The following is a 13,776-nucleotide window of genomic DNA, read 5'->3' on the forward strand; positions in this document are numbered from 1 at the left end:
TCTGAGCTTGTTCTTCACTGATTGCAATCAGTCTGTGTGTTGGTTTGCCATGAGTTCATTTTCTTTACTGGCCAGCACCAGTTTTACCCCCACAGCATTTAATGTTTGGGGAAGGTCATGTGCCTTATTGATGCCTGTGCTTCTTGAATCACAAGGTTGTTTTCAATTCCTATTCTAGTCAATCTCGGTAATGATCCTCAGTAATGACATTTCTCTTTTAAATGACCATGTGGTCATTTAGTGCATGGCGCCCTTTGGGAGCTTGCAGTGCAAGACCTGACTGGCTGCAGTGCACTTTAGGAAGCTGTCAAAGGTGCTATATGTAGGTGTGACCTTTTCCTTTTCGTTGGTGAGGACCCGATTCCTCCCCTTCGCCCCATGGAAAGTTTGTGACCTGTAGATATGCTGCTGGGGGACAGTTGCCAGGAAATAGGGATAGGAGGAGGTCTTCCAGCCCCACAAAATCAATTGGTCATTCTGCTAAATCATGGCCAATTTTCTGCCTCAATATCATTCTGCCAAACTCTCTCCATTTTCTTAGGTATCTTTAATACCATCAGTACTGAAGAAGGGTCACTGGACCTGAAACATTAACTCGGTTTCTCTATCCACAGACGTCGCCAGACCTGCTAAGTCTCTGCAACAATTTCTGTTTTGGTCACTATAATCCAGTCTGAACAGTGAATTCCACAGGGGACCAGCAGCACGATACAGGATATGCTGGAATATAAATAAGTACAGCGATAAGTAAACAGCTTTAGGGAAGTTTCCAGGGTTTGAAGCACAATTTAATGCAATTAATCCTAATGGCAACAAAACTGGTCTGACATCCAAGAGAAAAGCTGAATTGTTGGAAGTCCAACTGGGGCATGATGGCTCAGGTTCATTCCTGGAGGGAGGAGTTGGTCATAAATATGAACAAGCTGCGTCTCACCATTTGACAAGGTCATGGCTGATCGTCTATTGCAAGTCTACTTCCCTGCATAACCTTGTATCCTTTCATTCCCGTAAGTTCCTAAATCACAGGAATCTTGGCTCATTTATCAGCTCCTTGATACATTTTCATCAGGAATTTTGGACAGTTTCAGAGAACACCAGCAAAAATCCTGACAACCAATTCATTGCACGCATGGAATTTGGCCGAGTCAGGCTATATCAACCAAGGTTCTGTAGGGAAAATACTTCATATCCCGTGACTCCTGTGACTCAGCAGAAGAATCGTATGCAGCGCTGAGGGAGCACTGCACTGTCAGAGGTGCTGCCTTTCAGGTCAGATAGCACCGCAACCCTATCAGCTTGTTTGGGTGAATGTGATACAGATCCCAGAACGTTATTGAGGGCGTTCTACACCAGTTTATTCCACCCTCAGAGCCACACGAAACAGTCTGGTTGCTCATTCAACTCTGAGTATGAAGCATTCAGTATCACAGAGTGAAAAGTGGGAAGGAATAGTAAATAGCAAGCTGTGAAATCAGAAGGCCCTCATCGATAAAGTACCGACAGTGCTTACCGGCACCACATCAACGCACGTCTTTCTTTGTTTAAAAGCCATAAATGGTAAAGTGATAGACAGAGCTGAGCAATCCCACAACCAACGGATCAGATTTAAGCTCTGCAGTCCTGCCACATCCAGTCACGAATGTTGTTGAACACTTAAACAACTCACTGGAAGAGCAGGCTCCACAAATATCCCCATCCTCAATGATGGAAGAGCCCAGCACATCAGTGCAAAAGATAAGGCTGAAGCATTCACAGCAATCTTCAGCCAGAAGTGCCAAGTGGATGATCCATCTCGGCCTCGTCCAGTGGTCTCCAGCATCACAGATACCAGTCTTCAGCTAATTCGATTCACTCCACGTGATATCAAGAAACGGTTGGAGACACTGGGTACTGCAAAGGCTACGGGCCCTGACAACATTCCAGCAACAGTACTGAAGACTTGAGCTCCAGAACATGCCGCTCCCTATCCAAGCTGTTCCAGTACACTTATATTGCCACCCAGGTGGATAAGGTTGTTAAGAAAGCATACGGTGTTTTGGCTTTCATTAACAGGGGGATCGAGTTTAAGAGCTGCGAGGTTATGCTGCAGCTCTACAAAACCCTGGTGAGACCACACTTGGAATATTGTATCAGAGATAATGGGAGCTGCCGATGCTGAAGAAACCAAGATAACAAAGTGTGGAGCTGGATGAACACAGCAGACCAAGCAGCATCTCAGGAGCACAAAAGCTGACATTTTGGGCCTAGACCCTTCATCAGAGAGGGGGATGGGGAGAGGGTTCTGGAATAAATAGGGAGAGAGGGGGAGGCAGACCGAAGATGGAGAGAAAAGAAGATAGGTGGAGAGGAGAGTATAGGTGGGGAGGTAGAGAGGGGATAGGTCAGTCCAGGGAAGACGGACAGGTCAAGGAGGTGGGATGGGGTTAGTAGGTAGGAAATGGAGGTGCGGCTTGAGGTGGGAGGAAGGGACGGGTGAGAGGAAGAACAGATTAGGGAGGCAGAGACAGGCTGGGCTGGTTTTGTCATCTGAAGAATGGGAGGGGGAGTTAAAATGGCAGGAACAGCAACTCATATTCCGCTTTGACATGTCCATCATGGGCCTCCTGCAGTGCCACAATGATGCCACCCGAAGGTTGCAGGAACAGCAACTCATATTCCGCTTGGGAACCCTGCAGCCCAATGGTATCAATGTGGACTTCACCAGCTTCAAAATCTCCCCTTCCCCCACCACATCCCAAAACCAGCCCAGTTCGTCCCCTCCCCCCACTGCATCCCAAAACCAGCCCAGCCTGTCTCTGCCTCCCTAATCTGTTCTTCCTCTCACCCGTCCCTTCCTCCCACCTCAAGCCGCACCTCCATTTCCTACCTACTAACCCCATCCCACCTCCTTGACCTGTCCGTCTTCCCTGGACTGACCTATCCCCTCCCTACCTCCCCACCTATACTCTCCTCTCCACCTATCTTCTTTTCTCTCCATCTTCGGTCCGCCTCCCCCTCTCCCCCTATTTATTCCAGAACCCTCTCCCCATCCCCTTCTCTGATGAAGGGTCTAGGCCCGAAACATCAGCTTTTGTGCTCCTGAGATGCTGCTTGTCCTGCTGTGTTCATCCAGCTCCACACTTTGTTAACTTGGAATATTGTGTCCAGTTCTGGTCGCCCTATTATAGGAAAGATGTGGAGGCTTTGGAGAGGGTGCAAAGGAGGTTTACCAGGATGCTGCCTGGACTGGAGGGCTTGTCTTACGAGGAGAGGTTGACTGAGTTCGGACTTTTCTCTCTGGAGAGAAGGAGGAAAAAAGGTGACTTGATCGAGGTGTACAAGGTAATGAGAGGCATGGATAGAGTCGAAAGCCAGAGACTTTTCCCCAGGGCAGGCTTGACTGCCACAAGGGGTCATAGTTTTAAGGTGTTAGGAGAAAGGTATAGAGGAGACGTCAGAGGCAGTTTCTTCACCCAGAGAGTTGTGAGCGCATGGAATAGTTTGCCGGTGGTAGTCATGGAAGCGGAGCCATTAGTGACATTTAAGTGACTGCTGGACATGCACATGGACAGCAGTGAATTGAGGGGAATGTAGGTTAGGTTATTTTATTTTTGGATTAGGATTATTCCATGGCACAACATCGTGGGCCGAAGGGCCTGTACTGTGCTGTACTTCTCTATGTTCTATCTTCTATGTTCTATGTTCTATTACACTGGTATCTACCTGACAATGTGGAAAATTGCCCAAGTATGTCCTGTACATAAAATGCAGGACAAATCCAACCTGACCAATTACCGCCCCACCAGTCTCCTCTCGATAATCAGTAAAGTGATGGAAGGTGTCAGTAACAGCGCTATCAAGCAGCACCTGCTCAGCAATAACCTGCTCAGTGACGCCCAGTTTGGGTTCTGCCAGGGCCACTCAGTTCCTGACCCCATTACAGCCTCGGTTCAAACATGGACAAAACAGCTGAATTCCAGAGGTGAGGTGAGAGTGACAGCCTTTGATATCCAGGCTGGATTTGGCCGAGTGTGGCATCAAGGACCCCGAGCAAAACCGGAATCAATGGGTATCAGGGGACAAATGGTCCAGTGTTTGAGTCATACCTGACACAAAGGAAGATGGTTGTGGTTGTGGGAAGTCAATTATCTCAGCTCCAGGTCATCTCTACGGGAGTTCCTCAGGGAAGTGTCGTTGTCCCAACCATCTTCAGCTGCTCCATCAATGACCTTCCCTCCATCATAAGGTCAGACTTGGGGATGTTCGCCAATGATTACTCAATATTCAGCACCATTCATGACTCCTCAGATACTGAACCAGTCCGTGTTCTCATGCAACAAGATCTGGACAATATCTAGGCTTGGGCTGATAAGTGGCAAATGATATTCACACCACACAAATGCCAGGCTATGACCATTGCCAATAAGAGACAATCTAACCACCGCCCCTTGACATTCAATGGTGTTACCTTCACTGAATCCCCCACTATTAACATCCTGGGGGTTACCAATGACCAGAAACTCAACTGGACTCACCACATTAACACAGTGGCTACAAGAGCAGGCCAAAAACTAGGACTACTACAGCAAGTAACTTACCCCCCGACTCCCCAAACCCTGTCCACCATCTACAAGGCACAAGTCAGGAGTGTGATGGAAAACTCCCCACTTGCCTGGATGGGTGCAGCCCCAACAACATGCGAGAAGCTTGAAACCATCCAGAACAAAGCGGCCTGCTTGATTGGCACCACATCCACAAGCATCTCACTCCCTCCACCACCGACGTTCAGTAGCAGCAGTGTGTACTATCTATGAGATGCACTGCAGAAATTGACCAAAGACCCTCAGACAGCACCTTCCAAACCCAGGACCACTTACATCTAGAAGGACAAAGGCAGTAGATATGTGGGAACGCCACCGCCCCCCAAGCCACTCACCATCCTGACATGGAAATATATCCCTGTTCCTTCTTCACTGTTGCTGGGTCAAAATCCTGGAATTCCCTCCCTCACAGCAGGAGGACTGCAGTGGTTCAAAAAGGCAGCTCACCCCCAACCTTCTCAAGGGCAACCGGGGAAGGGCAAGAAATGTTGGCCAGCAAGCGACACCCACAAAATGGAAAAAATAAAAAATTGTTTCTACAAACCACAACTATAAAACAGTCTCCTGTTTAAAACTCCAGGTCTAGTGACTAACACAGCCCTAAACTATTCGAGGATCAGTCTCTGGCATCTCAGAATTGATGGGAGTAGGGGAGTGAGGGAGGGTTAGAGACAGGGTGCTTTGTGCCTCAGTATCTCTTGAGGCTGAAGGCACTTTGCCTGCCCCATGCAGGCCTTTTCCGTAACAACATACAACAATGAACTGCAGAGGCTGGAAACCTGAAACAAAAGCAGGAGTTGCTGGAGGAAAATCAGCAGGTCTGCCAGCATCTGTGGAGAGAGAAAGCGGAGCTAATGTTTCCAGTCCAGTGACCCTTGTTCAGAATTTTCTGTAATGAGACACGCAATGTCTACCCCCACGCCTTAACTACACAGTATATAATGATATGCCAAACCAGCCAACGTCTCAATCAGTTCATTTCTTCCTTCGTGGTTTCACTACAGCAAGTGGAAGTGTATATGTTATGCATTTATAAACAGCCAGTTTCCAAACATTGAAGCAAACTCTCTCAATTTTTTTTCATGTTTGGCGTGGTGTGACTTACAGAAAACCAACATAAAGTAACAGCTGCTCGGTTACTCCGGTGGTGATGAAAGCTGTCATCCTGCTTTTATGTGTTTTCTTTTAAATATTTGTACAACGGAGTGAGCTCACAGAAAAACAGAAATGCAAGTGACCCTCACGTAAGTTTTTGTTTTGGCTGCTGGTTTCTCCTCCCGCTTTGTTATTGGGGAGGGAGTGATGGGGCTGCTGCATTGAAGGTGAATTTGGAGATTCGGGGGGTGATTAAATGGGGGGGGGGGGGGCGGGAGAGTTTGCATTTACAAACGCCAGCCTGGGGTTATGTGGCACGGCGGAGTGCACCATAAACGCAAGGGTAGAGCAATTTTTCTGTAAAACTGCAGCGGTAAGCAGGAAGTGGAGAGGCGAGCGTGAGCGATAAAAGAGGAATTATTGAAGTTTGTATTCCTCCAAAGTCCCTTGAAGCCTGAATCAAACAAACAGCGATTTTTTTATGCCGAGGGACGAGGTTTCGCTCCTACTGAGCTGCCCCTCACTCTAGGCTCTGCTTCAGCCGCCTGTCTGACGTGGATTTCCTCGTTGGAGCCTCCTGGAGTCTTGCTGTGCCCGGGCCAACACTGGAACCACAGGGTTGTCGGCTGCTTCAGAGAAACCGAGCCGATGCAGGTTATGAATGTGATATGCTATAACTTGGCCCCATTCTCTCTCTCTCTCTCTCTCTGTGCGTGCGTCAAAAGCGGAATGCTCTGAACTGCACAACCAGAAAATTCAAGAAACGCTCAGGAGCTCTCCTCCTGAGGACAGAGAAGCGGAATTAACACTTCAACTTCTATCGCAACTGCCACTGCCCTGAATTGTTAACTCTGTTTCTCTCCCTTCGCAAAATATGGAGATGCTTCTCTCCCTTCTGCCAGGCATGCTGAGTTTCTCCAGCAATTTCCGTGTTTATTTTGCAGTTTTTTCCTTATCTTTGCCGGTTGGTGAGTTTTGTTTTAGAAACAGCATTGTCTCTCGAATAATGATTGAATGATTTGGACAGTTCACTTTTGTCATAACAAGAATAGACCAGACAACTCATGGGTGTTTGCTCAGTCGACAATTTTCTGATGTATTTATTTAATTAAGGGCCAGGGAGTGAGCTGGGATGGATAATGAGACAACCCATCAGTTACTCTCTGCAGGTCTGTGCGTGTGAAGGATTGCGGCTGTCAGCAGACACTCAGTAATTGCATTTTCCCATCCATTAGTCAAATTGGAAATTCCACAAATTCAAGAGCGCACGTATTCTAGTCTGAAACTCCCAGGCGTGGATTTGATGGAGTGCTGTACGGTCGCGGGGACTGACAGCAGTACGAAGAAACTTTCATGTAACAAATGATCCAGTCACTTACCTCGAGGCTGCTACTCACCAGCTTAAAAAAATGAAGTCTCTCCTTCTCAAGCCCATGCAAAGCAGGGGACAACGATGTACAAAGAAATCAAAAGATGCTGGAAATCACAACGTGTCAGGCAGCATCGCAGAGGGAATGACTCTTCATCAGAGCGCTGTGAGCACCCGCTGTAATTTCCAGCATTTTGTTTTCACTACAGATCCAGGCATCTGCAGTATTTTTCTTCTGCAATGTGCATCAAGAAACCCTGATCTGATTTAACAGGAACTACTGAGAAAGGTAGACTCCATTGGTGTGGATACCGGGTTTAGAATTAATGTCCCTGGGACAGTAATACAGGAGCTGGGGATATATAGTTCAAATCGCAGCGTAGCCATTATTTGGGATGTTTAATTAGTTTTAAAATAAGGTAATTGATTAAGTCAGAAATCGAAAGCTAGATTGAACAGTGACTGCAAAATTATCTTCCGTTGTTTTAAAACCCTGTCCTGGTTTAAGGAACATCTGCCATTCCTTACCTGTTGTGGGTCCAGACCCACAGCAATCTAACATCACCACAGTCTCACTCTCTCAGAGAGAGAGGGAGAGGAGAGGCTGGCAGTGAATTTAACTGAAGGGTCACCATGCCTGATGGAACAGAGAGGTTGAGAAGGCAGGACTTTCAGTGTAACCCTTGTTTGTGTGTGAATGGAGGGTATGCTGTTAGTGTTACCCTGTGACATTCCAGCCACATGAGCTAATGATTCGAGCCATCACCAAGCAAGCCACTCAGGTCAAGGGCAATTAGGGATGAGCAACAAATGCTGTTCTTGTCAGTGATGCCCACACCCTATGGAAAAATAAATAAAATATCTCAGAAATTGAAACATGGAACAAAAAAAGTTTGATAAAATATCATGCATTAGGCTAATAGGATGAGCATGGATAGAGGATTGGCTAACTAATAGAAAATAGAGAGTAAGGATGGCGAGGTGCTTTTTCATGATAGCAAGCTATAACTAATGAAGTGCCACAGGGATCAGTGCTGGGTCCACGGTTATTTGCAATATATGCATTGTAGACTGGTTAGTAGGTTTAATCACATGGGATCCAGGGAATGCTAGCCAATTGGATATAAAATTGGCCTGATGGTAGGAGACAGAATGTGGTAGGTAGAGGATTGTTGTTCAGACTGGAGCTCTGAGACCAGTGGTATGCTGCAAGGATCAGTGCTGGGTCCACTATTGTTTGTCATTTATATAAGCAATTTGGATGAGAATATAGGAGGCTTGGTTTGTAAGTTTGCAGATGACACCAACGTTGATGGTACAGTGGACTGTGAAAATGGTTATCTAAGGGTACAACAGGATCTTAATCAACTGGGCCAGTGGGTTGAGGAATGGCAGATGGAGCTTAATTCAGATAATTGCAAGGTGCTGCATTTTGGTAAGACAAACTGGGACAGCACTTACACAGTTAATGGTCGGACCCTGGGGAGAATTGTTGAACAGAAAGAACTAGGGGTGTTGATACATAGTTCTTTGAAAGTGACATCACATGTAGACACGGTAGTGAAGACGGCTTGCCTTCATTGGTCAGAACATTGAGTACTGGGGTTAAAGCTGTACAAGACATTGGTAAGGCCATATTTGCTGCACTGCATGCAATTGTGGTCACCGTGCTATAGAAAGGATGTTATTAAACTGGAAAGTGTGCAAAAGAGACTGACAAGGACATTACTGAGACTTGGTGGGGTCTGAATGATGAGGAGAGGCTGGCACCTTCTTCCCCTGGAGTGTGGGAGGCTGAGGTGGTGATCTTATAACAATTTATAAAATCATGAGGGGCATGGATAAGGTAAATAGCCAAGGTCTTTTCCCCTGAGTAGGGGAGTCCAAAACGAGAGGGCATAGCTTTGAGGTGAAAGATAAAAGCTTCAAAAGGGACCTGAAGGGTAACTTTTTACACACAGACGGGTTCGGGTATGGAACAAGCTGCCAGAGGAAGTGGTAGAGGCGAGTATAATTACAGCATTTAAAAGACATTTGGACAGGTACACGAATAGGAAAGAGTTAGAGGGATATGGGCCAAATGCAGGCAAACGGACTAGTTCTGTTTTTGAAATCTAGTCGGCATGGATGAGTTGGGCCGAAGGGCATGTTTCCCCACTGTATGACTCTATGACTTTATAACATTTTGGCTTGTACTCATTGGCGTTTGGCAGAATGAAAGGTGATCTTATTGAAACATATAAGATTCTTAGATAGCTGGGCCGGGTGGATGTGGAGAAGTTGTTTCTCCATGTGGGAGAATCACTGATCAGAGGGCATAGTCTCAGAGTAAGAGGTCCCAAATTTAAGACAGAGATGAGGAGGAATGGTCTTATGGAAAAGAAGAGAAGTTAAAAATAAAATTACCCCTGTGAAGCCAGATGGAATGGGATCCCAGCTCTGAACTCCATAATAAAAAGAGCTTGCATTTATATAGCATCAAAGAGTCTTTAAAAGAACATTGTGATCAAAAACAATACATAATACCAAGGCACTGAAGGAAATATTAGGACATACTTAGTCAAATAATAAGGTTTTAACTGAGGGGCTTGTTCAGCTATTCCAGAATGCAGCCAAAATTAATTGCATTGCAGTGGATTTGGAGTTTAAACTCCACCAGCTACCAAGGTGATGTTTAAATTCACCACCACATTCGTAGTCCAGTGTTATTGCCACTATATCATTTCCTTTCCTTTACAAAACAAAGGGAGGAAGAAAGGGAGAGCCAAAGGTAAAGATGTTATGAGGCTGATGGAGGGGATTTTAGAGCTTAGGTCCTAGTCAACTGATAGATATCCAGCATGGTGAGAAATTATGGTTAAAATCAGGCATATTTAAGAGGCTGGAATTCAAGGGCTATAGGTAAAGAACCGTAGAAATCATACAAAATAGAAGGGGGCCATCCAGACCATCTTGTCCGTGCTGACCAAAGACTCCCAGATGCCCTTAATAATCCAGTCCTCCAGCACACAGCCCATAACCCTGGAGCACGTCAGGTGCAAGTACTTTTTAAAAGTGTTTAAGGGTCTCTGCCTCCATCACCAACTCAGGCAGCGAATTGCTGACACCCACCACCCTCTATGTAAAAGTGTTCTTTCTCACGTCCCTTCAATCCTCCTGCCACTCTGATTGAATCTCTGACCCCTGGTTTTGGAACTCTCTGCCAAGGGAGAACAGATCCCTCACCCCACTACTCTATCCACACCCCTCCCAATTTTGTCGGCTTCAATCATGTCAGCCCTCAGCCTTCTCTGTTTCAAGGAATACAACAACCTCTCCAATCACTCCTCATAGCCACAATTCTCCAGCCCTAGTAACATTCTGGTAAATCCTGTCTGCAGTCTCTCCTGAGCAGTTACATCCTTCCTGTAATGTGGTGACCAAGTATTGTGAGACGGAGTTGTAGAACAGGATGAGGTTACAGAATTGGGGTAAGGCAGGGACCATGGGGGATTTGAAAGCAATGATGAGAGTTGTAAATAGAGGAATTGCAAAGAGATGAGTTAACATAGGACACTGAGCACTGGATGACAGGCAAATGGGACTTAGTGTGAACTAGGTTTCTGGGCAGCTAAAGAATGTAGGCCATGGACCTGGACTTTCTGTGGCTGGAGTCAGCGTTTGACTCAATTTTGTACCAGCCCAGAGTCAGCGAGCTATAACAGGGCACCTAGTCCTGGGATATAATGTAAGGGCATTTTGTTATTGGGGCAGAGACCTCGTTATGAACAATTTCTCCTGCCAAAGAGAATAAGTTAGTGGTTTGGGGTCCACACGAAAAAGTTCTTGCATTTATATAGTGCATGGTAAAGAACTATTGGTTTCAGAACCAAATAAAAATAATTCAATGACAGAAAATATTTTCCCCAATACATCATGAGCAGCAGAGTCTAACCTGCAAAGGTTTATAAAGAATAATTCACCCTCTTCTCCATTCTACTCCAAGGGCCCATTAAAACACTCACTTATTTTACCATGCCACCAGGGAATTGAACCTCAGGGCTGCTGACCTCAGCAGTTAAGTATCACATTGGGTGGCACCTTTCCCAAAATAAACCACCAGGGAGCTATTATAGACTCGAGTAAATCATTGCCAAACCCAACCGCAGTCCCTTTGGGCTAAAGAATCAGAACAAATGTGAAGAAATTTAAGAAGTCTCAGCTTTTGCTGGATGACGTTCCCTCACCCCAGTGGGTAACCAAGGTGACTAGGCAACCAATCCATTGCTCAACCCTGTGTAGGCAGCAGGACTCTGTAATTTAACTCCCACAGACTCATAAAGTGTGAGTAACGTACGTAAGAAAAACCTGGCAAAAAAAGCGCATTCTTTCATTTACACAAAATGACAAATATTTCTCCTAAACCATTCACCGGTTTTTGGCCTGGGCCAAAACTGATACTCAGAGAGTCATAGAGCATAGAAACAGGCCCTTCGGCCTACCATGTCTGTGCCAACCAACAAACAACAACTAATCCTACTTATTTGCACTTTATCCATAGCCTACAATGCCCTGGCATTTAAAGTGTTCACCCAGATGCTTCTTAAATGTGGTGAGAATACCTGCCTCCACCACTGTCTCAGGCAGCATGGTCCATCTTTACCACTGGGTGAAGAAATATATTCTCAGTTCCCCTCTGAACCATTTACCCCTCATCTTAAACCAATGCCCACTGGTACTGTCAAGAATTGCACCATCAATTTCATTCCACTGGGTATAACAAGAGGCAGTGCCAGAATTTGGATTGGCTTGGGCTGCCTTCAGGTGAGACTGATGGAAACAGCCCCACTGTACAAACTGGATTCTTCATTGTCTTTACAGTGCAGTGTCAGCAGAGCACAACAGTGCTCCTTAATATTGCTCCATTGCAGGTCCATACAGTGGTGGCTGTGACCAGAGGGATCCAAGGTTCTGTCTGGGCTTTTGGAGGAAGCAGTAGTGTATTACTAATACCACTAGGTCAGTAATCAGAGGCCAAGGTTAATGCTATGGGCACTTGGGTTCAAATCCTGCTAAGCTAACTGGTGGAATTCAACCTCCATTAAATCATTAAATCAGTAATTATAAAATTAGTCTCTCAGAGATTGTGCCATGAAGGAACACAATCTGCTATCCTTACCTGATCTACTTGTGATTCCAGGTCCACAACAATGTGGGTGACTGCCTGTCCTGAATGGCCCAGTGTAAAGCCATTTGGTTTGGGGGCAATTAGGGATCATCCATCTATACTGGTCTTGCCAGTGTCATCTGCACCCGCAAAAGAAGGAAGGGCTTCTGTGGTAGGTTGGTGGAGCCTTTACCTCTGGGGCTGAAGGTCAGTGTTCAAGTCCCGGCTGCCCCATAGATATATCAAACATTGATGAAAAACTTCTTATGACAGAAGAAATACAAAACTACAGGCTGCTCTGAGCCATTCCAGCTCACTAAGGGTGGCTATACAAATGCCATACTTAGAGTCATAGAGTATGACCGCATAGAAAAAGGCCCGCCAGCCCATATTGTCCACACTGGTCGTCAAGCACCAAATATTCTAATCCCATTTTCAAACACATGGCCCAGTGCCTTGTATGCTGTGGCATTTCAAGTGCCATCTAAATAGTTTTTAAATGTTGTGAGGGTCCACAACTCTATCAACTTCACAGGCAGTGAATTCCAGGCACCACCACCCTTTGGATGAAGCGTATTCTCCTTTAAAATTTCTCTATTTCTCCTGCTCCTTAAGTCTGTGCCTACTTATTGACCCTTCTATTTGGGGGAAAAGTTTCTTCTTTTTTACCCTTCCTATTTACCCTGTCTATACTTCTCATAATTTTGTCAACCAGGTCCCCCCTCAGCCTTTGCTGCTCTGAGGAAAACAGCACCAGCCTATCTAGTGTTTCATCACAGCTGATTCGCTCCAGCCCAGTCAATATCCCCTGAATCACTTCTGCTAGTGTAATCACATCGTTCCTATAGTGTGACAATCAGAGCTGCACACAGTACTCCAGTTGTGGCCTAAATAACATTGGGATGGTCTGGTGGCTCAGTGGTGAGTACTGCTGCTTCACAGTAGCCAGGGACCCGGGTTCAATTCCACCCTTGGGTGACTGCCAGTGTGGAGTTTGCACATTCTCCCCATGTCTGTGTGGGTTTGCTCTGTTTTTTTCCCACAGTCCAAAGATGTGCAGACTGGGTGGATTGGCCATGCTAAATTGACCATAGTGTTCACGGGCATGTAGATTGGGGAGATGGATCTGGGTGGGATGCTGCAAGGGTCAGTGTGGACTTGTTGGGCCAAAGGGCCTGTTTCCACACTGTAGGTGTTCTGTGATTATATACAGCTCCATTGTAACCAGCTTGTTCATGTATTCAGTGCCGTGATGAATAAAGGTAGGATTCCTCTGTGTCTTCTTAACCACTTTATCCACCTATCCTGCTGCCTTCAAGGATTAATGGACATACACACCAACATCTGTACTTGCTAGGGTTTTGCCTTTCAATATATACTCCTTAGCCCTTCTGAAATGCATCATCCCACTTTTCAGGATTAGATTCAATTTGACCAGCCCATCAATATTATCCTGTAATCTAAGGCTTTCCACTATTTACCACATCACCAATTTTAGTGTCATCTGCAAACCTACTGATAAGATGTTCTATACACACACAGCAAACAACAAGGGTCCTGGAACCAAACTCTTGTATGCCACGAGA

General features: G+C 45.8%; 1 protein-coding gene across 3 annotated transcripts in view; it reads left to right on the forward strand.

Annotated features, from left to right (window-relative positions):
* LOC125455697 (ovarian cancer G-protein coupled receptor 1-like) overlaps positions 1 to 13,776 on the forward strand; it is a 66,603-nt gene that overhangs the window by 38,809 nt on the left and 14,018 nt on the right. The window contains exon 2 of one of the 3 annotated variants that reach the window (XM_048538024.2): positions 5,688 to 5,824. The gene's annotated coding sequence lies outside the window, so the exon portion shown is untranslated. Of the gene's footprint in view, positions 1 to 5,687; positions 5,825 to 6,134; positions 6,330 to 6,541; positions 6,644 to 13,776 lie in introns of those variants that run through there. The other 2 variants (XM_048538023.2, XM_048538025.2) reach the window with 2 other exon arrangements.

The sequence above is a fragment of the Stegostoma tigrinum genome, chromosome 10, assembly GCF_030684315.1.
Source record: "Stegostoma tigrinum isolate sSteTig4 chromosome 10, sSteTig4.hap1, whole genome shotgun sequence".
In the NCBI taxonomy this organism is placed as follows: domain Eukaryota; kingdom Metazoa; phylum Chordata; class Chondrichthyes; order Orectolobiformes; family Stegostomatidae; genus Stegostoma; species Stegostoma tigrinum.